Below are 24,584 nucleotides of genomic sequence, written 5' to 3'. Positions count from 1 at the left end.
AAATGAATCTCACAAGGTTCAACTAGGACAAGTGCAAAGTCCTACACTTAAGGCAGAACAATCCCATGCACTAGTACAGGCTGGGGGCTGACTGGCCGGGCAGCAGCTCTGCAGAAAATGGCCTGCGGGTGACAGTGGACAATAAGCTGAACATGAGCCAGCAGTGTGCCTTTGTTTCCAAGAAGGCTAATGGCATACTGTGCTGCATTGGTAGGTGTGTTGCCAGTAGGTTATGGGAAGTCATTATTCCCCTCTACTCAGCACTGGTGAGGCCACATCTGGACTGCTGTGTTCAGTTTGGGGCCCATCACTACAGAAAGGATGTGAACAAATTGAAGAGAATCCAGCAGAGGGCAACAAAAGTGATATGGGAGTGGGGGGAGGGCTGGGGAACGTGACTTATGAGGAAAGCCCAAGGGAACAGGGCTTATTTAATCTGGAGAAGAGGAGACTGAGAGGGACCTAATAGTTACCTTCAACTAGTTGAAGGGGGGTTCAAAAGAGGATAGAGCAAAACCGTTCTCAGTGGTGGGAGATGACAGAACAAGGAGCAATGGTCTCAAGTTGTAGAAGAGGAAGTTTGGGTTAGATTTGGTTAGAAAGAATTTTCTCACTATGAGGGTAGTAAAACACTGGAACAGGTTACCCAGATGGGTGGTAGAAGCTCCAATCTTGGAGGTTTTCAAAGCCTCACTAGACAGTGCTTTGGCTAGGATGATGTAGTTGGGGTTGGGCCTTGCTTTGATCAGGGGGTTGGACTAGGTGACCTCCTGAGATCCCTTCCAACTCTAACTTTCTATGATTCTTTGAAAGCCAATGCGATGCCTTTTCTCAGCATGCTCTGCACAGGGGCACACCAAGTTTCAAGTAAAGTGCTTTTCTTCATGTTTACAAGCAGCCCATGACTCTAAGGGAGCCCCTGAAGTATCAAGTCCACTCCCCTACAATCCCAGCAAACCATGTCAAATGTTGTCAGGTCCAAAAGTATCTGCAAGCAAACCTATCTGTTCCTGCCCCTTTCCCAGTGCAATGAAGCATCCCTAACATCCTACTACAGAATGATTTTTAATACAAAATTGGCCTCAATATCCAAAATATGCCCTAGGAAGACAGCAGGAAAAACCAAGAGTGATGGCAATGCTTTGGGCCTCTGGAAGGGCTGGGATCTTGTTAGGTAAAATGTGCCCATATGATTCTAAGAAGCAAGCTATGGCCCCACCACAGAGGAAGGCCAATTCCCCTAGTAGTCCATGCCAGTCTGACCTGGGGAAAATTCTTTCATGTTTCCAGATCTGGTGAGTGGCCAAACCCTAAACAAGTGGATAAGGCCCACCAGGCAAGAGGTGTGATGCCCCTCTGTACCACTTGAAGCAGCGGTGTGCCCTACTCAATTCTGATCTCAGAGGAAGAAAAGAGAAAAAAAAAACCCACAAGCCATATTACGTATTAACATGGACAAATACTCTTCTAGGACCCTACAGAAGCTCTGAAACACACAATTAATTGGTTATCTACAATATAATAAAATACAATATGTGAAGCAACAATTTTTAAGCATATTTAAAACACAAGAGAAAGCATGAGAAAAGGGAAGGAAACTACATTCAGAAAAGGTCTTTTCTACTACTTGATCTTATCTTCCCTACTCCTGCTCACAAATGATACAATTTCTTGTTACCAGGGGATCAAACTCAGCTCAGTAATCCCAAGGCCTTGGAAAATTACCACTGCATTGCAAAAATTGCTCCAAAATTCAAATTCTCTTGCCACTAGAAGCTATATGTCACCTTGAGACTACTTTTTGTAACTTCATCCTCTGCCACCAGATTCTGTCCACACCATCAATGAAGTCAAGAAGTCTCACTAGCCAGACACCTGCCTCACATGCAAACAATCCACATAGTGATAAAGCTTCCTTCAACCCTTTCTTAGGTATACTAGTAAGTTGGACATCAAAAGCTCTATTTCACAACATGAAATTACTACCTCCAATATCATCTCTTATTTTATTATATTATGAAGGTATCTGTTAAAACAATTTAGGTTCCTTACCCCCACAAGTATGCGGTGCCTCAAAGCCACAAGGTGCCACAAACCTCATGCAGCACATATGCACCCATGCACCATGCTGCTAATTTGCAACACAGCAGGGGTTTTTTGACATGAGGAGATCCCAGCGTTAAAAAAAACAAAACAAAAAAAAACCAGAAAACCCTCTGCCATTTCAAAAGCAGCATGATGTACATGGCATCAGGGTGCACAGCCAGAAACTGGAGCCTGGCCAGCTAGAGCCATGCTCTGACTGCTAGCCAGGCTCCAAGCAGCCAACTCAGTGCCACTGCTTCCCCAGGAGGACGCCAGGTAAAAGTAGCTGGGGCCAGCACCTGTGCTGGCCCCAGCCTCCCCTACCCTAGTTGAGTCCCTTTGCAGCACGCTAAAGCGTGCATGCAGGGATGTCCCTGGGGACCAATAGCAGCAATACAAATGTGTGCCGCTGCTATTTGTTCCATGGGGAATGCATGACCCTGCATGTACATGCTCATGGGGGTGTGCCTTATAAGTGCAAATGCAACACAACTTATTAATAATGATTGGGGGAGGGGAGGGTGTTGTAAGTCTTTTACATTGCCAAATTTGAGAGTTGTCAAGCAGTTATTGTACAGATAGAAGCCAATTTCTGTTAATCAAATACATAACATTTTTGTCTCATACTTCATTTGTATTAGAACCATTGTGTTTTGTGATTTTATTCCACTACTACCCAGAAGTCATGAGTAATGAAGTGTTCAGCTTGTTAGCAATAAAACTGACATTAAATTCAATGCATGATTATAGTAACATGTTACATTAATTTAGTTTGCAATATTTTCAGACCAAAAGCAGATATTTTGGGCCTCAAACAGCGTTAAGAAGCAACAGAGTAATTAAAATTTCCAGTTGGATAGTACAGAAGCCAGTTGAAGACTGCAGAAGGTATAGCATCTGGATCCATGCTTAAAAAGCCCATTCATTGGATAAAGCCCACACAGACTATTTTTCCTATGTGAGGGACTAAATTCTTTCTTTTCTTTTTACAGGCCAGGAGTTCACCCATTCAAGTTCTCATCTTCTAGTTGTGCAGCAAGTAATATGCAATGAGTCATCCCTGTTCAAGTATGTGGTAACTCTTCATTGGAATAAAGTTAGGCTGGGTAGCTAGGAATTCTTGTAAATTTATTATCATCATTTGTGAAGTGGAAGTTTTAATTAAATGAAATTTCTTGTGAAGGAGAGTTTCTGGCACACACCTCTGTTCGGGCATTGTGACAGGGAGCCTCTCCAGGGGTGGCCATGAAACCCCTGGAATTCCTGCAGCCCTCACTTTCTGGGGCATAACCCCTAGAGTCACCCACCATGACTTAATGTAATTTATTTTTATATGAGGGCAGCTGCCCCAGGGCTTCTTAAATTCTCCCAGGAGGATCCAAGCTGGTACTGTTGGCTCCACTCAGGCCTGGGCTTATATTCTACCTAAGCCAAGCTTTACTACAGCGTCAGACGACTCTATAATCAACCCCGGCTGCACCTGCAGGCTGCCCCAGCACTAACCTGCCTGCTTCTTAAAGTGGCAAGAGCAGCAAGCCTCCTGCCACAAGCATCCACCCATGACATGAGAAGTTCCTTCTTTACCTGGTTCAAACCAGAAAGTTGAACTTGGGTCTTGGCCATTACAAGTGAGTGACTGAATTACTGGGCTTTTGGCCATTTTGGATGCACAGACTCTGCTTTTTCAAAAATAATTTTTAAAAATGTAAACTACAATTGTTTCATGTTTTCCATACAACCCTGACCAAAGTATACATCATAGATATAAAGACAACCTCTGCCTTGAAGAACTTAGTGATCTATTTGATATGCACAGGTGAGACAGCATGTACTGGGAGACCAGTTAGCTGTTAACTCAGAACACCTTTATTTTGTTTCCTTGTTTTATGACTTGACCAAAATGAATGTTCATGGATCTCATGGAATAAAGGAGACAAAATAAACCACTGTTTCTCAACCTTTTTTAGGTTAACCACTTCCTATTAGAAACCAAACTTTTGCGAGCTCCTTCCATTTCTATAAAAGCAAGAATACAAACACAATAATCCTCAGCCACATGATAATCCTATATAAAACATCACAACTAATATAACTCTATTTGATCTCACTTTTTAAAAAAGTTTTGGCCATTCTGAAATCACTTTGGAAATTTTATTTTCTTAAGAACTGTACTAATATTCAATGCCTTGCAACCTCCTCCCCTCCCAACAACTCCCCCCACACCCCATCAGCCAAGGAACACTGAAATAAACAGTTTGAATGAAAAGATGAGACCTTGGCTCACTAGGATAAGGAAAAGAAACGTGTATGGAAAAAAATATTAATGGTAACAAACATATTATGAAGAGACTAATATTCTTGTTACAGGAAAAGAATAGTCTTTTTTTATATCCAGTTAAGCCCCAGAGGAAATTGAGAAAACACATGGTTCGTACAGACCTGATGACCTAAGAGAAGATTGTGGCCACAAACACCCCTGGTGGTAGCTAGGAAATCTATACTCAACAGACAGATTTTTGTTATTGTATCAGGTCCCAGTCTCTCTGGCTCCATATGACCCATATGGGAAAAAAAACCCCAGGAATTTACTGCCTCTGATCGATCCAGACACTTGAGAGTAAGGTGATGTTTGCTGGTCATTAAAAACAAAGTAATTTTAAAAAGTAAGTTGATATGAGTTCCTTGCACTCAATCACAGTAATAGATTGGCAGAATTGCAAATTCTTCTAATGCACATGATAAAAGTTTAATCTAAAAATGTATCTGGCAATAGGACCTCTCTAGATAGGGAATTATGTCAAGCAAGAACCCAGTACAACACATTTTGGCAGCTCAGCAACAGGGTCTTGAGTACTCTTCTTTTTAATAATGAAGCTGATGTGATAAACAAAGATGGCAATCCTATTGAAATAAGATCTCTGTCCTGAAACTGGAACGAATGTATACTACTACTAAATTGTGTCCAAATTCAGAAATATTAATAAACTTTGGCAGAAGGTGTACTTACACATTCATTGCTATACATTGTCAAAGAGAACACTCTTAAAATAGTTCTTTTTCTGTTTGAAGGGCAAGAGGTCATTTGTCTCCTCGGTTCCAACTCAACTTCCATAGGAAGTCATTTTGACCTAGATCAGGCCATTTGTGTGGTGGGATAGTTGCAGATGAAAGGGCTTTCCATGGACAATTCTGTTGACTGGACAGGTAAGCAGGTATTGAAGCAGAGAGATCTTTTTTCCAAGTGCTCAGCCTTCAAAGAAATGCACTGTACAGGTGTAGAACCACAGACAAGAAGTTTTGGGTATTGTGTCTTCACAGCTGCTACAGAGAAAAAATTTCTGTGGGCACACAAAGTTCTCAGACCAACAGTTTTTTCTGGACTCCCAAAAGCAAAGCTGTATCTGTGAATCGTAAGCTTGGCGGGTACTTTCATCACCACAATTCCTATTCAAGACTGCAACTATTTTTGAATAAAAATAGCCTAAGAATGGAAGCATTCTGTATCTGCATCCCTATCAGTGACTGACATTTGGAGTTCATTCTTTGCCTACTCTTCAAAAACCACAGCAATAACAGTTATCCTCCTACAAATCCCCCCTTAAAACTCACCACTGGCAGAATGCCTACAAAAAAAAACTCAACAAGGACTAAGCAACTGATACACTTTCACCACTAGTTATTATACTGATAAGTTTTGCCTTGCTGTTGTTTTTTGTTTCCCTTTCTCTTTGTTGCATCCTGTCTCCTGTTACCCTTAAACCATAAACTTCTGGGGACAAGGACCATCTGTTGGTTGTTTGTATAGTGTTTAGCACAGTGTATGCCTCTGATCTTAGATGCAGGCCTCTACAGTAGGGATGTCAATCATATGGGCTATGTCCACAGAGGCACTGCATTGGGCCTGCCAGACAACTGGTGGGTTACAGAAGCTGGGGGAGTGGCTAGGACGAGGGTGTGGCCTGCCACAGAATTTGGGGCCCCCTAGGCCAGGGATAAGTGAAATACAGTCTGCAGGCCAGATATGACCCATGGAGTCTTTGTTGGGCCACAGCAGGAACCTTGGGGCTGTGCAGCTCAGGTCCCCACTGGTACTGTGGAGCTGCCCCCACCTGGGCTACCTAGAAAGGCAGTCCAGCTACAGAGCTATCCCAGTCCTGCTGTGTGCACAGGGGGTGGCAGGACACACCACAGGCAGCCATTGTGAGTCCAGAGTGGGCATGGGGCAGGCCTGGCGCTATGCATTGTTGGCCGCGGCAGAGAGGCACCTCAGGGAACGCGGGCTTCAAGCTGTTGTGAGTCATGGGCAGGTGCTGACCAGCTCAGGGAGGCACAGGCAAGGGCTCCTGTGCACACCTTACCATACCCACCCACTCCCACAAATACACCCTCCCCCATACACAATCACACACCCCACAAACCCCCACCCCTCCCCACATGCATTCCCACCCACCCAGATACCTATGGTGGGAGCCCCACTCACTGCTATGTACACATGCTCCTCCCACACATGCCCCCAGCCACCCTCCCCCTCCACACACCCCAGAACCCCCCACAAGCCCCATATGCACCCACCCACACACCCACCCATAAACCCCCCATACCCACACACCCTCCCCCACACCCCAGAAACCTCAACACCTGAATCTGGACAAAAATATATATTTTTAATTAAATTAAAATGTGTTATTGTCAATGTTTGATTTTTAGTTTGGGGGGAGGGTCTGGTTCCAAGATGGCAAACTCCCTTCCCAAAATAAGTACTTCTACTTGCTGAAGTACAGGTGGCAGAGATCAAGGTTTAGGGGGTGGGACTTCTGGTCTCAAGATGGCGACCAGGGGGCAGGGTACTTGCCAAGGGGCAGGGCTACCCATTGTAACACTTGACAGCTCACCAAAACTTGTTAAGCAGCCCTCCAGCTGAAATAATTGCCCACCCCTGCCCTAGACCATAGTGGCTTTCAGCAGCAGGAGGTCAAACAAGCTCTGTGTTGACAGTTCTGCTTACCTTATGGCCACTTGGCCCATCACTACTGCTGCAGCAAATGGTCACTTGACTTACTGCTGTTGCCCTGTGACTCATACTGTGTCCCAGGCCACATTCTCCACTGCTGCCAGATCCAGCCCAGATTATTCACTTTTGGGGTTACTTGTTTGCATTGTTTTTATTCTTGTCCATTTTTAAAAACTCGCTATAGTTACTAAGCAAAGCATAGTTGATTTGGTGTATTTCAGGAGGAATAAAAAAATCTGGATAAGCAGTAATGTAGATACACTCAAAAATGGTCACTCCACTCTTTTTAGGCTGAATGTAGGATGCATGATTCAGAGATTTTGAGGAGGAGGGAAGGGGTAAGTTGAAGAAATTGATTGATTAACTCATTATTTTATAAATTGCTCTGAAAGCAGAATTAGCTGAGCTGATGAAGTGATCCCTAGTTTCTCAAGCTAAGATAAACAAGTCCTTGCATCATTTAGACTATTTTGGCTTAAATGAATAGAATAGTACCTTTGAGTTCTGGCTTCCATCCAGCAGAAACAGGTCTGTCTCCCTTTTTATAAAACTTTCCCTGCCTAAAAGATCATTCCTACAGAGAGCTACAAGGCAAAAACCTCATTATGGAGGTTTTCCCCATTTTTCAACTCCTTTAAAAAAATCTCCTTTTCATTTCTTTTGGAATCAACATATTGGTGAAATGCCAGCAATCATTTTTGATCAGGCTGTACCTAACTGAACTGAAAAAAAAGACCATGTTACAAGCAGTTTCAGAATAGGAATATATTCTTCTGATAAAACCCACTATTTACAGCACTTAGCTGAATTCTCTACACTTGATATTGGGTAACATCAGGATGAATCACAGTTGTAAGGATCAGTGTTAGAAACATTATATTTATATGCTTTAATAAACAAAAAGAATCACATATGAGGTGTTTGTTTGGTTTTTTTTTATATATATAAACCCTCTCCGAATTACTGGATGAAGTGAGCTGAATACCCAAATGGACTTACTGGTTTTGGTTGCATAACTGTTTCACATATAGACTCAGCAGCAGCAGCAGCAGCAGCAATCCCTCATAGTCAGACATGATGGTCATCCACAATCTGTGGATTCTAGAATGGATGACAAAGCCTCTCCAGGATTGACAGACCCTCTTGCAGGGGATTGTCATGTGCAGTGGGTGGCTCAGGGTTCTTGGATCAGCCTGTGACATGCTATTTCTGCTGGTCCCATTTTTCCATTTCCTGTTGTTGTCATGAAGTTTCAAAGTACAGAAATCCTTCCTCTATTTGGGGTGGTGCTGGGCAATAGTCTCCCATGAGTTAATATCAATGTTGCATTTTTTCAAGTTGGTCTTGAGGACATCCTTGAAGCACTTTCTCTGCCCTCATTCTGAGCATACACTTTGACTGAGTTGGAAGAATAAGCTTTGGGACTCTGGAGTCAGACATCTAAATGATATGGCTGGCTCAGCAAAGTTAAAGTTGCATGATCATTGCCTCAGTGCTCATGGTGCTTGCTTGTGAAAGGATGCCAACGTTGGTGCATCTTTCTACCCACTGGATTTGAAGGATCTTCTGTAGGCAGCATTGATGATACTTCTCCAATGACTTGAGAGTCTAGGTCTCAGCTCCATAAAGTGTGGTAGGGATCATGAGTGCTTGATAAACCATGAGGTCACTTCTGAATCTGACATTGTATCTTTAAACATGTATTTTCTCAGGCATCTGAAGGCTGCACTTGCATATTTGAGGTGATGTTGGATTTTTTTAATGATGTCAGCCTTCTGAAAGAGATGACTTTCAAGGTATGGGAAATATTCAGGATTCTCCAGAGTCTCACTGTAATTAAATTACTGGAACAGAGGACTGCTCATTAAGAGCTTGTTGATGGAGGACCTTTGTCTTCTGAATGTTAAGCATCAGTCCCATTTTTCTTGTATGCCTCAGTAAAGATGTCAATGATTGCCTGAAGGTCTGCTTCTGAGTGAGCACATGCTACAGCATCATCAGTGTACCAGAGCTCAATGACTGAGGTCAGCGTAGTCTTGATTTTGGCTGGAAGCTGGCTGAGATTAAACAGCTTACCATCCATTCAGTAGTTTAGCTCCACTTCGACTGGAAGCTTGTCGGTGGTCAGATGTAGCATCACAGTCATGAATATCAAAAAGAGTGTTGCAGCAATGATACAGTCTTGCTTAAAATCCCATTTTAAACCTCAGAGGGATCTGTGACAGATCCATTATTGAGAACCACCACTTGCATACTGTCATGGAGCAGGCAGAGAATAGTGACAAATTTTGGTGCGCATGTGTACTTCAGAAGGATCCTCCACAACAGTTCTTGGCTGACAGAGTTGGAGGTTGTTATGTTATTCCTAGGATTTTTCCTGCAGCTGGTAAGGAGTGAAGATCACATTGGTTGTGCCTTAACCCCACACTGAGATTCTGGGAGGAGCTCTTCAGCAAATGGAAGATGATGGTTCAGGAGAGTTCTCGCAGTGATTTTCCCTGTGGTGGACAGCAAGTTTATCCCTCTGTAATCTCCACATTCGGACCTGTTTCCTTTTTTGAAGAGTGTCACAATTATGGCATCTTTGAGGTCATCTGGGATTTCCTTCTCATTCCAGATTCTTAAGATGAGGGCATGGAGCTGTGATACCAGCTCCGCTCCCCCCTGCTTGAAGATTTCGGCAAGGATTCTGTCAGCTCCAGATACCTTGTTGTTTTTCATCTGCTTTATGGCTTTCCTTACCTTGTCAAGAGTTGGCGGGATTTCCTTACTTTGACTGGGTATTGCAGGATGGAGCTGAGAACACTCTCATCAACAACAGAGTCTCAATTGAGGAGGTCTTCAAAATGATCCAACAGACATTGATGGCTCCCCTTTCCTTGATCAAGTCTCTTCCATCCTTAAGTCTCAAGGGGGTAGATCCATGAGTGCATGGACCATATATGGCTTTGCTGAGTCTGAAAAAGCCATGCATACTGTGGATATCAACAAGGTGTTGAATCTCTTTTGCCTTGTCTTCCCACCATCTGTTCTTCATATTATGGGCCCTCTGCCTTGGAATGCTAGAGATGGAATTTCTTTGCTTGGAGTTGATGTTGTTCTGCCAAGCACAAAAGGCCTTGCGGTCAATCAACTCTTGGATCTCCCAGTCAGTCAGTTTCAAACTAGTCTTGATGTTCCCTGGTAGAAAATCCAAGCATCTCTTTACAGGCACTGATGACTGGACTTCAAAGCACCCCAAGCGCTGCCAACATTATCCCATTGTTGTTGATTGGAATTCACCAGTTTTTCATCGAGGCATTGTTGGAAAATGTCTTGCTCGAGTCCTTAATCGTTGATCTTCCATCAGCATTGTTTTGGCTGCAGCCCTTGTTTGGGAACTAGTTTGAATGATATAACCAAATGGATGAGCGAGTGATCCATCCAGCAATCATCAGCTCCTAGCATAGCTCAGGTGATGCAGACATCTTTGCAATCCTGGGCATAATGACATAGTCAACCAAGTACCAATGCTTGGACCATAAGTGTTGTCATGATGTCTTGTACCTGTTTTTCTGGCAGAACAGGGTGTTGGTGATGGCGAGTCTGTAGTCCATACATTGGGTCAAGAGGAGGATGCCATTGGAGTTGACCTTTTCCACTTCTTCCTTGCTGATGGTTCTGTTCCAAAGATTTGATTCCCTTCTGACTCTGGGATTGAAATCACCAAGAAAAATAAGTCTTTCTCCCTCCAGAATGCCAGAAGGGACTTGGTCAATGTTGGCATGGAATTCTTCCTTGGCTTCATCAGTGGTGTCAAGGAGCTGGGCCAGTATTGGGACAGTACACTGATGACTGCAGTGTATTGGCTCCCTGCCAATTTAAGATGGAGAGTCATGAGGCACTCAATTCCAATAGGGACCTCAATGAGTTGGTGTATGAGTTGATTCTTGATGGCAAAACTAACTCCATTAAGCCAGCATCTTTCTTCCTATTTACCCTTCCAGAAGAAAAAATAGTTGCCCCCTTGCTCCTCAAGCTTCCCATCTCCCGCTCATCAGGGATCACTCAGTGCAGCAATATCAATGTTGTGTTTAAGACATAATTGTGGTGCAGTGCTCTGAGTGTTTATTATTAGGATTTTCCATGAGGGTCCTGCTGTTCCAGGTTCCAAAACTGGTTGTGTGCCTTCATTGATTTTGAATGCAGTAAAGGTGATCCCATTGTATGTAGTTATCCAGTCAGAAAGAAGGCAGTCAGACTATGTTTAGGGCATCTTTTCTAGCCCCTCTCCATTTAAGGTGAGCAGAGGTGGATCCTGAAGACGGCTGCTCAGTCACAGTTACAGCTGCCGAAACACACTGCTGGCTCCAAGTGCTACATAACCTTCTTGTAACTGTTGTCTTTGTGCCAGGTCATGACTAGGAACTTCCAAATCTCACAATCCTGCTCCCATTGTCACTGGTTGCCAAAGGTCTTGAAGAATGTGCTGGAAAAGCTGTTTCCATGGAAAATGCCCGTTCATGATTTCTTTTATCATGGAGAAGCTGCTGCACATCAGCTTCCACACAGTTCTTGACAGAATGGGACCTTGATCCAATGTCAAGGAGGTCAATGCAACTGGAGATATTGTTCCATTGCAGCTGTTATCCGTCTTCACACCCATTGAGATTCTAACAACTTTTTCCAGCTGCTCTGCTGTTGAGGACTTTAGACACAAGGCTGGGTATGGGGCAGACTTATTATAATGGTGACTTGTACTCACCATGTCACAGCACCATCAAAGGATATATGTGGCTTTTCAGAAGGGACAACAGTGCCATCTGCTGACCCCACTACATCCTGGTAGTGTTGCTCCTGCTTGGTCTGTGACTACTTATTCATCAGAGTTACCCATACCTATTTTGTAGCTAATCTTCCCTGAAGCTCATTCCACTATTTGCCACCCATGGATGTGCTGGGTAGCAGTACAGCACTGCCACCAGTGTTGTCATGTCAACCCATCCAACTTGGTAATGTGACACATCCAGGTGGCGGGGACAACCAGCAAAACCCAGAAGCACGGGAAATATGCATAGGAGAACATAGGCATAGCTACACCTAGATCATCCTCAAACAGTGCCTGCCCAACCTCTTCTTCAACACCTCCAGAAATAGATAGTCCACAACTTTCTCTAGACAGTCTATTCCACTTTCTCACTATTCTCAGAGTGAAGAAGTTTTTCTGGATATCCAATCTAAAGTTATTTGCTGCAACTTCAAGCCACTGGTCCATGTCCTTCTCTGCAGCAAGGGAGAAAAGGTGCTTTCCCTTTCAAGTATTTGAAGACTGCTGTCATGTCTCCTCTTAAGCGCATTTTCTGCAAGTTGAACATGACCAGCTTCTTCAGCCTCTCCTTGTCCGATTTGCCTTCCAAGCCCTTTATCATCTTTGTTGCCCACCTCTGGACCCTCTCTAATCTCCGCGTCTTTTTTCAAACGTGGAGCCCAGAACTGGACAAAGTACTCCAGATGAAGCCTAATCAGTGCCAAGTAGAGAGGTACTATCACTTCCCATGTCCTGCACCTAATGCTTCTACTGATGCATCCCAAAACCTCATTCACCTTTTGTGTAGCTGCATTACACTACAGACTCATATTAGAGTCCATGGTCTAAGACTCTAATATGAGAGAGTCCTAGATACCCAGATCCTTTTCCATAGTGCCATCTAGCCAAGTGTCACCCATTTAATATTTGTGTTTTTGATTATTCCTCCCAAGGTGTAGCACCTTGAATTTGTCTGCATTGAACTTCATCCTGTTAGCTCCAGCCCAACTTTCCAATTTGTCAAGATCCTTCTGAATTGTGCTCATATCCTCCACTGTGATTGCCGTTCTTCCTAGTTTCCTGTCATCTGCAAACTTGCTCAGGAAACTTTCTATACCAGCATCCAAATCATTGATAAACACATTGAACAGTACTCAGCCCAGGACAGACCCCTGTGAGACTTCACTTGAAACCTCTTTCCATTCTGACATGGAGCCATTTATAATTACCCTTTCCTTGTAGCTAGTGAACTAGTTATCTATCCACCTTGCAGTAGTTTTGTCCAGCCCACCTTTCCCCACCCCACATTTCTTTAATCTAAGAATATCCCCACTGTGAACTCTCCATGGCCTCAGTTGAATTTTGACTCTCTCTTCTCATACTTTCATATTATTTTCATAGTATTTTTGTTGAAAGAAATTCCTTTGTTTTTGTTAAAATGTCTGGATTATTTTTATTATATTCACTCCATTGAAATGCAAACATGGAAAAAGCAGCCAAAATTTCTAAAAATGTGTCAAAAATTCTGACTGAATGCTCTCTCTCTCTCTCACACACACACACACACACCCCAATCTTCCTTCTAAGCCTCATTTCACTGTTTTTCTTACTAGAAGCAACTTTGGCCTCATACCATGCTTGTGCCATGCTATACTAGGACTTACTATATGTAAGTCAGGACAACCCTGAATTTAAGATGACGCTCCAAAATGAGATTCTATTTATTTGTTATAATTTTCCATTTATCTAATTATTGGAGGATTGTCTTAAATTCATCCCTCCCAGCACCATAGGTGGTGCAGGTAACAGGCGATTAGGGAGGCAGTAACGGGGCAGGTGGTAAGGGACAGGCATCAGTGGGGGAGAAAGTATGAGGTACACAGTAGGGGAGGCAGTAAAGGGGCAGACAGTAGGGGGAAGCATGCAGCTTTCCCCTTGCCACCTGCTACTCCCCTCCCTTCCCCCCACACTTTCAAGCCCCCACCTCTCTTCCCCATCTCCCATGCTGCTGCTGCTCCCCAAAGCCTTGGGACCCTGCCTCCCTTCCCCCTACCCATCTCCACCTCCCCCTTACCTTTGCTTCAGTGCTGGCCAACTCTATCCCCTCTGCAGCACGGGGCATGGAGCGCAGCTCCAGCCCAGCCCCATAGCAGCAGCATGAGATGGACACTAGGGCTGTGTGAAGGTTCAGTCACTGATTTCATTCAGCAGAGTCAATCCAATTCAGCAGCCAAATCTCCAAAACTGAATCAAATCAGGAGACCCCTTAATCTCTCCAAATCAAATTGGAACCCTCCAAATCAATTCAGAGAGATTTGATGATTCAGACAGACACATCCTTACATGTTTTTTCTACATGCTTCAAGGTACCAGGCACAGCTCGTGAACACTGAGATGATGGAGTGGATGGAGCTTGGGGGTGGGGTGAGGATCCCCAGTGCACTCAGAAGTGGACCCGGAAGTGGACCAGAAGCACTTCTGGGTCTGCTGGGGAGCACACGGGGAACCCCTCTCCTGCCCCCTGGCTTGGCAACTGGTGCCTCCTGGATCTGGGGGAGCACCCAGGTCCCCCTGTGGCCAATTGCTGAGCCAGAGGAAGGGTGGGGGGGTCCCCTGTGCGCTCAGCAGTGGACCTGGAAGTGGACCGGAAGTACTTCCAGTCCACTTCTGGGCTCACTGCTGAGCACATGGGGGAGCCCCCCGGTTTCCTGTGGGACACTCCATCTGCCCTGGCATCACAGCATTCACGAGCCATGCTTGGTACCTCAAGGTATGTAGAAAAAACATTTAAAGCTGTGTCTATGGCTGAATCGCTGATTCTCTGAATCAGCATCGAATCAGATTCAGATTCAGCCAAATTGAATTGGCACAGTGATCTGAATCAACTAATCAGATCACTGTCCCCGATTTGGGCTGAATCTGAATCGAATACAGCCCGTTTTGCACACCCCTTGCTGACACTGCTTCTACAGAGCTACACTGTGCTCCATACTCCCTGCTTCAGCTTGCAGCAGAGACGGAGCCTGCCAGCACCAGAGCAAAGGTAAAGTAGGGGGTGCAGCAGGGCCAGGGGTAAAGCAGCACAGGACAAAGACAGGGCAGCAGGGATCCAGCAGGGGAAGAACAGCAGGGAGTACAAAGGTGGGCGGGGTGGGGCAGATAGCACCTGCAGCTCTGGCCCCAGCCTCTGCCACCTCATACTTAATTGCAAGACAAGGGGCTTTTCACCCCACCATGTTAAATGGAGGTGGGGGGCACCCTTATCTTTTAGCTGAGTAAATATGACTGTTCTGCCAGTCATTGAGCACTCATCTAAAATCTAGCAGATCTCAGCTACACACTCAAACTTATGCACTAGAATAACTCGCTGAAGTTGATGAAGCTAGTGGCACCTTGGCAGTTCAAGTCGTTCTGCCACTGATACCACACACAATGCAATTCAGGTCCAAGTACACTGGAACTGAATTAGGGGTTCTTCCATACCTAATTAGAACAACAAGAAGCTGTGTCTCAGGTTTAAATTACCCTAGGCAGTCATTTAGTGCTTTATAGACCAGTAAGCAAGAACAACCATTTTAATGGACATCTTAGGAAGGTTAATGCCATCACCTAGATTCTTTCAGGTGTCCTTGAATGTGTGGTGTGCAAATGCAACCAAGCAGGGTTCCTTCTCTCCTCCCCTTCTGGCCAACATCAAAAGTATAAATCAAAGTATTCATTTATATTCTGTAAAAGATTAGTTTGCCCTGCCTCCAAAATATTTTTGGCTTCAGGAAAAAAATATACTGACCAAATCATATTTTAGGCAGCTTGATTCAGGATTAAATTATAACAAAAATAATTATGAGACAAGCCAAATACTCAGAACAATTTAGAATTTTTTTTACCTGTACTTATGGCAAGGCACACCAGCTAAAACCAGTTCTAAGTGATTTTGATAAAAGGAGATAATGACCCCTGTATGTAACCTCTCAAATTAAACTGGTATAATCCCAAAAGATTATAATTTTCCCCAAGAGAAAAAATGTATATATATAAATAGTTACTAGAAGTATAGTATGGCTCACCAGTAGAAGTATTTGAACTACCTGTTTTTCACCATTAGCAAACACTAATTTTTATTAAATTAGTAGTCACCTGAACTATTTATTATTTTATAGTTTGTCTCTGTTAATACATGCACTAAGTTATAGCTCACCCTGAGGGGGGAAAAAAGCAAACAAACACATAGAGGACTGATCTTTCAATAGGGCTATTAAAAAAAACTTGAATATGGAATAAAATATACTGTATTGATACAATTTTTCCATGTCATTATACTTCAATAGCGAGGAAATATTAACATAAAATGAAGTTTTGATCAATTTTGGTTAAGCCTGAGATTTTCATGTGCACCAAGGCTGGTCATCTTTAGGCATTTCAGGGACATCACAGACTCTCAAGAATAGCTCCGCTTTTATAAAGTACTACTAGCAATTCTCCAAAACATGGGTATAAATGGAACGAACAAAGACTATGGCAGCTCCATAACAATTGTCATAAAATAGCTGGTCCAGGGCTCCAGGGGATTTCAGACTCCCCTTCAACATACCCAGGGAGAATTTCAGCACAAAGCCTAGTTACCAGACCTGTATAATAGATTGAGAAGTAGCTTCCACAAGGCAAATATATCTTCTATTTCTGTGTCATGTAACAATAGAACTGGTGAATGGAGCAGCCACCTGTGGCACAACTCAGAGCCCTGCTTATCATAAGCAATACATAATAAGTTGGCTATGAAAATAAATTTGGGCTGGAAATTAAAATATTGTATTTTACTATCAGAAGAGTGAAGTTCTGGAACAACCTTTGAATGGGAATAGGGCGAGCAAAAACACTAACTAGTTTTAAGATAGAGCTTGATCAATTTCTGAAAAGTTTTATATGACATGATTGCCTAGGATAGCAGAAGACTGGACACAACCTAAGGGGAATCCCTGCTATTCTATGAGCTTCATGAGAAGGTGAGGTACTAGTTAGGACTGTTCTACAAGGATCAGTAGCACCATACCTACCTCCCTGCCTATGGAGTGGAAATGAAAAGATAAGACAATAAAGAAGTGACAACATGGTGGAAAAAAACAACAACTACAAAATAGATCCAATATTACTGAATATTGGAAATTGGAAGTTTCCCCAGTTTTTATCAAAGACAAACAAAGAAAGAGAAAGAAAAACAGTGTAACTAGCATAAAATGTTGTTGGAACATTACAGTGAAGTTATCCAGGTCTTGTTTGTGTAGATGCGGTGAGAGGCACAGAAAATCTGTTGACCACAAATACGGATTAGAGTAAAATTATATCCTCTTGCTATTGGAAAAAGCAATTAATCGTGTCCATTTGAAAAGCACAGCTGCAGTCTGCATTGTACAATGTGAACAACAATGCATGAATTCCTGGGGAGATATGGAGCAAATAAGTACAGAATAGACTTTCTTTTTAACCAGTTCATAATTTACACCTTTTCATCCTAAAATCTCAAAATGCTTCACAAAAAGACAGGGAAACATTCTCTGTTTTATAGCTGGAGTCACTAAGAGAGACTCAGGGGAGGAGGGTGAGAAAAGAAAAAGAAACACCAAAGGTGATATTTTCCCATCCTCATTCAGAGTGGCCATGTCTACATGAGACGCTACGTCGCTATAGCAGTGCACTACGGCAACATAGCATTGGCAGGCACAAACCATGATGCTGCAGCTACATCACCATAGTGACACGCTCCCTCACTATAGTGCGTTGCTATGGCAGTGTAGCAGCTAAAAATAACCAGCACAGTGCAGTAACAGCTGGTACTGCACCATCATTTGGTACTTCCTAAAGGAGCTACTAAATGATGGCACTGTAACAACGGTGCCATAGAGGAACATGTAAACGTGTCCACTGAGTAGCCTTTTATTCCACTAACAATTCTCAATCTGGAGTAAGTCACTACTCAGCTTGAATGAAGATAGGAGAATCTGCCCCTAAGTGACCTGCCCAGGGCTGAAAAACAATTGAGTGGTAGAAACAGAGACAGAACCCAGTTCTTCTGATAGTTGACTCTCTAAACCTAGGGGTGGCCAACCTGTGATACAAATGCCACTGGCAGCCTCTGTATGTGGCATGTGGCAGATGGGGGAGGAGACAGACAACAAAGTCAGGGCAGGAAGCAGAAAGCAGAACAGCAGATCAGGCAGAGGAAGGGGATTAGAGTCACACTGGGGAGGATGTGGAGCTAACCTGTGGCACACCTGCCAAAAAGGTTGGCTCCATTAGTCTAACCAGTGTTGGGTGAGACAAGTATACAGATAAAAATAGATTTATGATTCATGGACCCAGTTCATCTCACCTTGAGTAACACCTTACCCCATTAGTAGTCCCAGTAAAAATCATTAGAAGTAGTACCTACCCCTGCAAGTAATCACATTGAGTTCCACTGTGGCCTTTACAGCCGAGTAACCCTTTTCTATGCAAGCAGTCCGAAATATTCTAATAAGACTTCTTGTGTAAAAAGGTTCTACTGTAACATGAGTAAAGTGGCAGATATTAATTACTGAAATGCACTGGAGCAAAAAGAAGTGTTTCAGAGTCAGCTCCATACGTTTGCTTGTTTCATAATAGAATACGACTTTATTGCTGTAAGCAAACAGTAGTGAAGTCAGTTTATGAAGCAGTAGCCTAGTCTATGGTTCTTTGGAGAAATGCAGCATCAGACCAGCAAATGAAAGTTATTATGAAAGACTAGGCTTTGCTAAACCCTTGTAGAATGAGTGGTGCAGTAGGCCTGTCACTGATCTACGTGTTTATATTACTTCTAGATGACACAAGAATATTTCAAATGCTGTGAAAAATCTGACAACAGATTCGCTCACATGTCATATGAAGCCTTCTATAATCTACAATCACTTGTTCATCAGAATCCCCAGGACAGTACTGAACAATGAGCAATTACCTGATGTTTTACTGTACAAAATAGGAAACATACAAGCCAGAATCTGCTGCAGTCAAGGTACAGAAACTGTTTCCTCTTAGGTTTCATTAGAAATGATTGTATAGTTATGATGAACAACTGTAATCACTTTCAGATACAACTTACAGGTGCGTGCATGCACACACACACATAACTAACAAAAGCCTAGCACTAGGGATTTATTCCCTATTCCTCACTCAGGGGGTGCATCAACTGAATGTTGTGTTTATTCAGTATGTTAACTGGGATGACAAGGAAGAACAGTGCAGGAGCTGTAAAAAAATATATATATTTTCCATTTAAAATGTTTGAAATGACACCCTAACAGATTATTTATATAGGATTTTTAAATGCACTTCTGTAAGCTGTGCACTCTTATGTTAAATGCATCATTTTGTGAAGAGGATTTAAAAATGTATACCAAATGTTTTGCCTGATGTTGCTGAGCCTGTTCAGAGATGTAGAATGAATTGCATTTTCACAGTGGATGTATAAGTAGTATTGTGTTAATAATATTAATTATTCACTCAACATCTGGTCCTTACCTGAAATTTAAGCTACATGATGTGACTAGCTCAGATTTGCCTCATTATAGTTTCATTAACTGAAGCCCTCGTGTTATCAAAACCTAGCCCATATGTTCTGTTCCTCACCCTGAAACAAGACCTAACCAGGAAATGTTTGCTGCTGACACATTCTTTCTGCTGAAAGAAAAATGAAGAGCCTATAGACATTAAGGCATATAGACATTACGTAGACAAGTCTCAGCAGCCCATTTGATAAAGTAATCCAAGGATTAGTCTACTTATCCTGCATTGTGAATTAATAAATTCAGATAATTCTTTTAATAGCAATGGCAGAGAAGGGACTGTTTCTCAGTAATACTATCTAATACACACAGTTGCCCTGGAAAGTTGTTACTACTGCACCTTATTTTAAGCCGCAGTCAGTCAACAAAGTGGATTATAGCCACACTCCTGGATAAAACACATTTAAGATTAAGATCAATATATGCCATTCTATTATGTTCACTTGACAGGTTCTACCCCCTACCAATTGGATATGTCACAGTAGTTGGTCTTGAAATAACATTTTTATTCCTTTTAATATATATTCTTTAAATTCTTCATGAAGTCTTTTACTTTCAGGACAGAAAAATTTTTAAAGTGAAAACTTCTAAGTCTACATTAATGTACCAGAAAGGTAACAAGAAGCACATATTTATATATCTGTCAGTTATACTGCATGAACTTCAGTAACGGAACTGTCTCCCTGTCACTATCTACCACATTTTGAGTGCTACTACAAAATACAATATCATCATTAAAAATAATGATGGTGATGATGATACAGTAATACACTAGTAACTTCTATGTAGCTTGTAGGATACAAACGCTTTTGTCCATTCACTAGCTTTTGGATAATAGCTCTGTCCTAAATTGATTAGCAGTTAAAAGAGACCATTTCTACGGAATTTAGTGCCCTGATATCACAAATCTGGAATTATGGAATACGTTATAGAATTAGATGGAGCATTCTTGGTGTGTCATGTTACAATTCAATGAAGCCATAAAAAGAACTCATGATTCTGATCTGAGAATGGTCTCAAGTTGGTGAAAGTTAGTGCAATATGGTATTCAGCATTTTATTTAATAAGCATAATCTCTGTTTATAAAGTACTAGCTATATAGTTTTGGAGACCTGAGTTTAAAAGGATTTGAAGAATGTTGCAAAACCATCAGCTTAGTGCACAGCTGAATTTTTAAAAACTGAGATAGAAAGTAGAGCTGTGCAAAACAGCACTGTTTTGTTTCAACTTCCATTTTGCCATTTTGATGGGACAGTGTTTCGTTTTGAGTTTCGTTTTGAAAGCACTGTTCCATTTCATTTTGTTGAAACTGTTTCAACGTTTTGCCCATAGGCTATAATGGAGAATCATGAAAATGCCTAAAAATTTGTCATTTCTGCCCGATTCAGATGAAAATTGCAGAGATGGTAGCCCCTTCTGAGGGCATGAAGCCTGCCTATGTTCAAGGAGATAGGTGCAGAGATTTCTGGGAAACTGCACCTCAAACTGTTCAAAGCAAAAAACTCATGCCACTTGCTGGCGGGCCCACAGATCCGGGGGCCCGCACCCCTGGGAGGGCTGCGGGGCTGTGCTGGATTCCTCCTGGGGTGCAAGCACCCAGATCTGTGTACCAGATGACAGGAGACTGCTGCCACCACCTGGGATCGGTGCTGGACACAGCCCACACCCAGCACTGGGAAGATTGGTGCTGCTGCTGGCCCAAGGCAACAGCCTCTTGTCATCCAGCATGCAGATCGGGGGCCTGAACACCCAGGAGGAGTCTGGCCCTGCATCCCTCCTGGGGGGTGCAGGCAAGCCCCCAATCTGCATGTCAGATGAAAGGAGGTTGCTTCTGCTGCCTGGGACTAATGGTAGGTGGAGCCTGTGCTGAGAAGACTGCTGCTGCTGCTATTGGCCCCAACTGGTAGTGACAGCATGCTGTCATCCCCTTGCACAGATCAGGGGACCTGCACTCCTAGGAGGGCCATCGGGCTGTGCCAGACTCCTCCCAGGGGGCACAGCCCCCGGATCTGCACACTGGATGACAGCAGGCTGCCGCTGACTGGGACCGCTGCTGAAGCCAATTAAGCCCTGCTTTGAAACATTTCAAAACTTTTGAAACACTTTAAGTGCCCTTGCTTCATTTTGAAACTGTTTCAAAGGCTTTTGTTTCATTTGATTGTGCTGTTTGGAGCTTGAAACACGTCGAAACATCTTAGAAGTTAAACACCTGCCAAAATTTTGCACAGCCTTAGTAAAAAGGTAACACAAGCATAGGAAATGACTGGAAAACAAACTGACAATGTTACTGTACTCTGTGAAGCATCTGTCAGCCCTCAGAACAGTTGTTTTATGTATGTAGCACCAGCCAAAGTGACAGAGAAAGAATACTATCATTTTGGAGATGTGCAGTAAAAGAATGTAATGATGATACCAGGATTGAAGACTTAGTGATGTAAGTTATTCCTGGACCTGAACTATAGCATGTGAAGAATAATTTATCTATTTGAAAAATGAGGAAAATACATTTCAATTTCCAAGCTACAGTTTCACTGGCACATTGGGTCCAACATACATGCCCTTATGACATCATGCTATCATGTTTGTACCAGCCATCAATTAAACACAACAGTGTTTATTTCTCACCTGAAAGTCTCTAGTCTGAGGCTAGTTTGCTCAATATTGAATCAGAGCAAAGAGTGCTGCTTGCCAAGCTCCCCAGACTATACCTTCTGTACAAGTACACTGTCCATAAGGCACCAGCACAAACTGCATGGTCATGAATGAGATTTCCTCTTTAGTTCTAAAAGTAGTTTGTTCTTTAGTTCTATAATGAGCCAATCATCTGAGTTGAAAGCAGATATATAAATTCACAGGGACATATGGTTGCTAGTCAAGTTCCTTCCTGTCCTTATAGCCATATATTTCAGTCATTTTATAACATTCTTTGTAATTTATAAATGTAAAGCTTCCAAGAGAGGCAAGGCCAGATTTCAGTTGATGCAAATAGGCTCATACTTTCTCCAAACATTGATTTTTTTTCTATGTTGTTAAAATAACCATATTTAATGCTGACAAAAATGTTTTAGCATTCTTTTTCCTAGGAGGAAGAGTGGTAGTAACCTGTCTAATGGCAAAACATGTGGTAGATAAATTAAGTCTGAGAGGCAGATAAAGAAATGCATTAATGCAGAAGATGAAATGGCTTTCTATTTCCATGCTTCTGCCTCATGAACCTGTGGCTTTATCATTAGTAGCTTAGAAGGCACTATGAAGTAGTGCAATACACTATAGCCTGGCTGGTTCGGGTTCAACAGTATACATAGGAAGTATGTAAATCTGGGTAGAAATACATATTTTCATTGGATACATCTACACATCCAATTAATTCCAACCAATAAACTCCAAAGCAGTTTGAGCCAAAGTAAACTACTCCCAGGTGCAGCGTCTACATGTGCACCTGGGACAGCAGCAATTTGAGCCAAGGCAGAGCAGTTTAGGCCAGGGCTAGGGGCATGGAGGGTCAGCCCTGGGCAGCAGTGTCAAGCAGTAGAGAGACTGGGGGGGCATGAGTGTGCTAAAAATGCAGAGCTATGTGGCAAGATGGCAGGCAGGAGTCTGGTCCTGCTGACTAGGCTGATTGGGCACAATTTACACCCAAGGTCAGTGTCTACACATGTGTGTAATTTCAATTACCCTGCTGTAAGATTGAACTGTTCCTGACAGTACCAAATAACATCACGCGTGTAGATAGTGACACTTTACTCCTCGGCTAAATTCATCTACCTCACAGCTAAGCACACATGTAAATGTGGCCACAGACAATGAAAAGGGGTTCCCTCTCTTTCACACAGAAGTATTAATATAGTATTTATACCAAAGAAGCATTTAGTAACATTACATATGAGTTATCAATACTTTTATAATGTCAATATATAATATTATTTAAAAGTTATAAATTACATATTTATCTATACGGTTTTTGATATAGTTATGACTATAAACTATGCTTAGGCTGGTTAAACAAGTTGTACCACATCAGTGAGAAAAGCAAACACTCCTATAGAAGTCTCCAGTATAAGATTATAAGATGCACGTACACACAATTGCACCATCAGGGGATGAGCTTTGGCAAGTGCAATTGGTTTAGATGCATTTCTAGCTAGCTAATAAATACAAATACAGTATGAAAGCTTTTGATCTTCTTTGTCTCCTGAGGCAACAGCTTGCCTTTGATTTTAAAATGAAGTGTATGAGAAGGTTAGCATTTGGGAGGACTCACAGGAAAGTGCCAGAGTAGAATAAAACCACAAACCTGGTTTTATTCAAAGTTTAAGCTGATATGACAAGATGAAGTTCAATACATACTCCCAAATCAAAGAGATAATACTGCTGTAGTATACGTTAATAAGCTGAGAAGATCAACAGAAATAAAATCTATGATGAGTCAGTGATACACACTATAAAACATAATGAAATGCACATGAGCCCTGCATTTTTAAATAAACCACTGGCAATAATGATTTGAGTTATAACATGTATTTTGAACTTAAAATAATAAAAAATCCAATCTGTTTGCTGAAGAGGAAATATTTTTATTATTAACATTTTCTGCACTACTGTTCCTAATGTGATCTCTCTTTCTCTCACTTCACACATAAAACTGAAGAGACTTCTCAAATTGTTCTCTTTGTTGATCTGAGTAAAATATGAATTACACGGATGAATGCTAGATAAAAAGGTAATATTTTCCATCCACTTGTTTGTGTTTTCTCATAGTCAGGATCTAAACTGTGTTGTATAAGTTCAATATAATTTTCCTAATAGATAATCAAAACTGCTTTTTAAAGTTCCTTTCAGAAATCATTTACATGCAAGAACAATAATCTCCATGTGGAAACTTACAGTATAAATGCATGGGATTAATTATTTTGAACTTCAGATAATTCATGTTTGCCACTTATAGATGGTATAAGGCTCAATACTTCCTATCAGATTTATGTTGATCAATATCTCACTATGCATGTAGTGAGTAGCACAAATAAAGTCTTGGGGGAAAAGAGGGAAGGTGGCATCAGCTTTCTAAAAAAAATTAAGTGTATCACAAAAAACAAACGCAAATAGGAGGATCAAGCAGTCAATCAAC

At 42.2% G+C, this 24,584-nt stretch overlaps 1 long non-coding RNA gene across 1 annotated transcript; it reads left to right on the top strand.

Moving 5' to 3' along the window:
* The first annotated feature begins 2,663 nt into the window (after positions 1-2,663).
* LOC149868327 (uncharacterized) lies at positions 2,664-24,182 on the top strand. The gene is made up of 6 exons (XR_016441228.1): positions 2,664-2,973; positions 3,078-3,153; positions 5,155-5,289; positions 18,719-18,909; positions 20,019-20,073; positions 24,108-24,182. It is a non-coding gene; the product is annotated as an uncharacterized LOC149868327 (long non-coding RNA).
* The last annotated feature ends 402 nt before the right edge of the window (positions 24,183-24,584 follow it).

The sequence above is a fragment of the Crocodylus siamensis genome, chromosome 3 (genome assembly GCF_052110815.1).
Source record: "Crocodylus siamensis isolate JL-2025a chromosome 3, ASM5211081v1, whole genome shotgun sequence".
NCBI classification, from domain to species: Eukaryota; Metazoa; Chordata; order Crocodylia; family Crocodylidae; genus Crocodylus; species Crocodylus siamensis.
The sequence above is the reverse complement of the archived record's forward strand: the minus strand, read 5'-3'. Positions and strand labels throughout refer to the sequence as shown.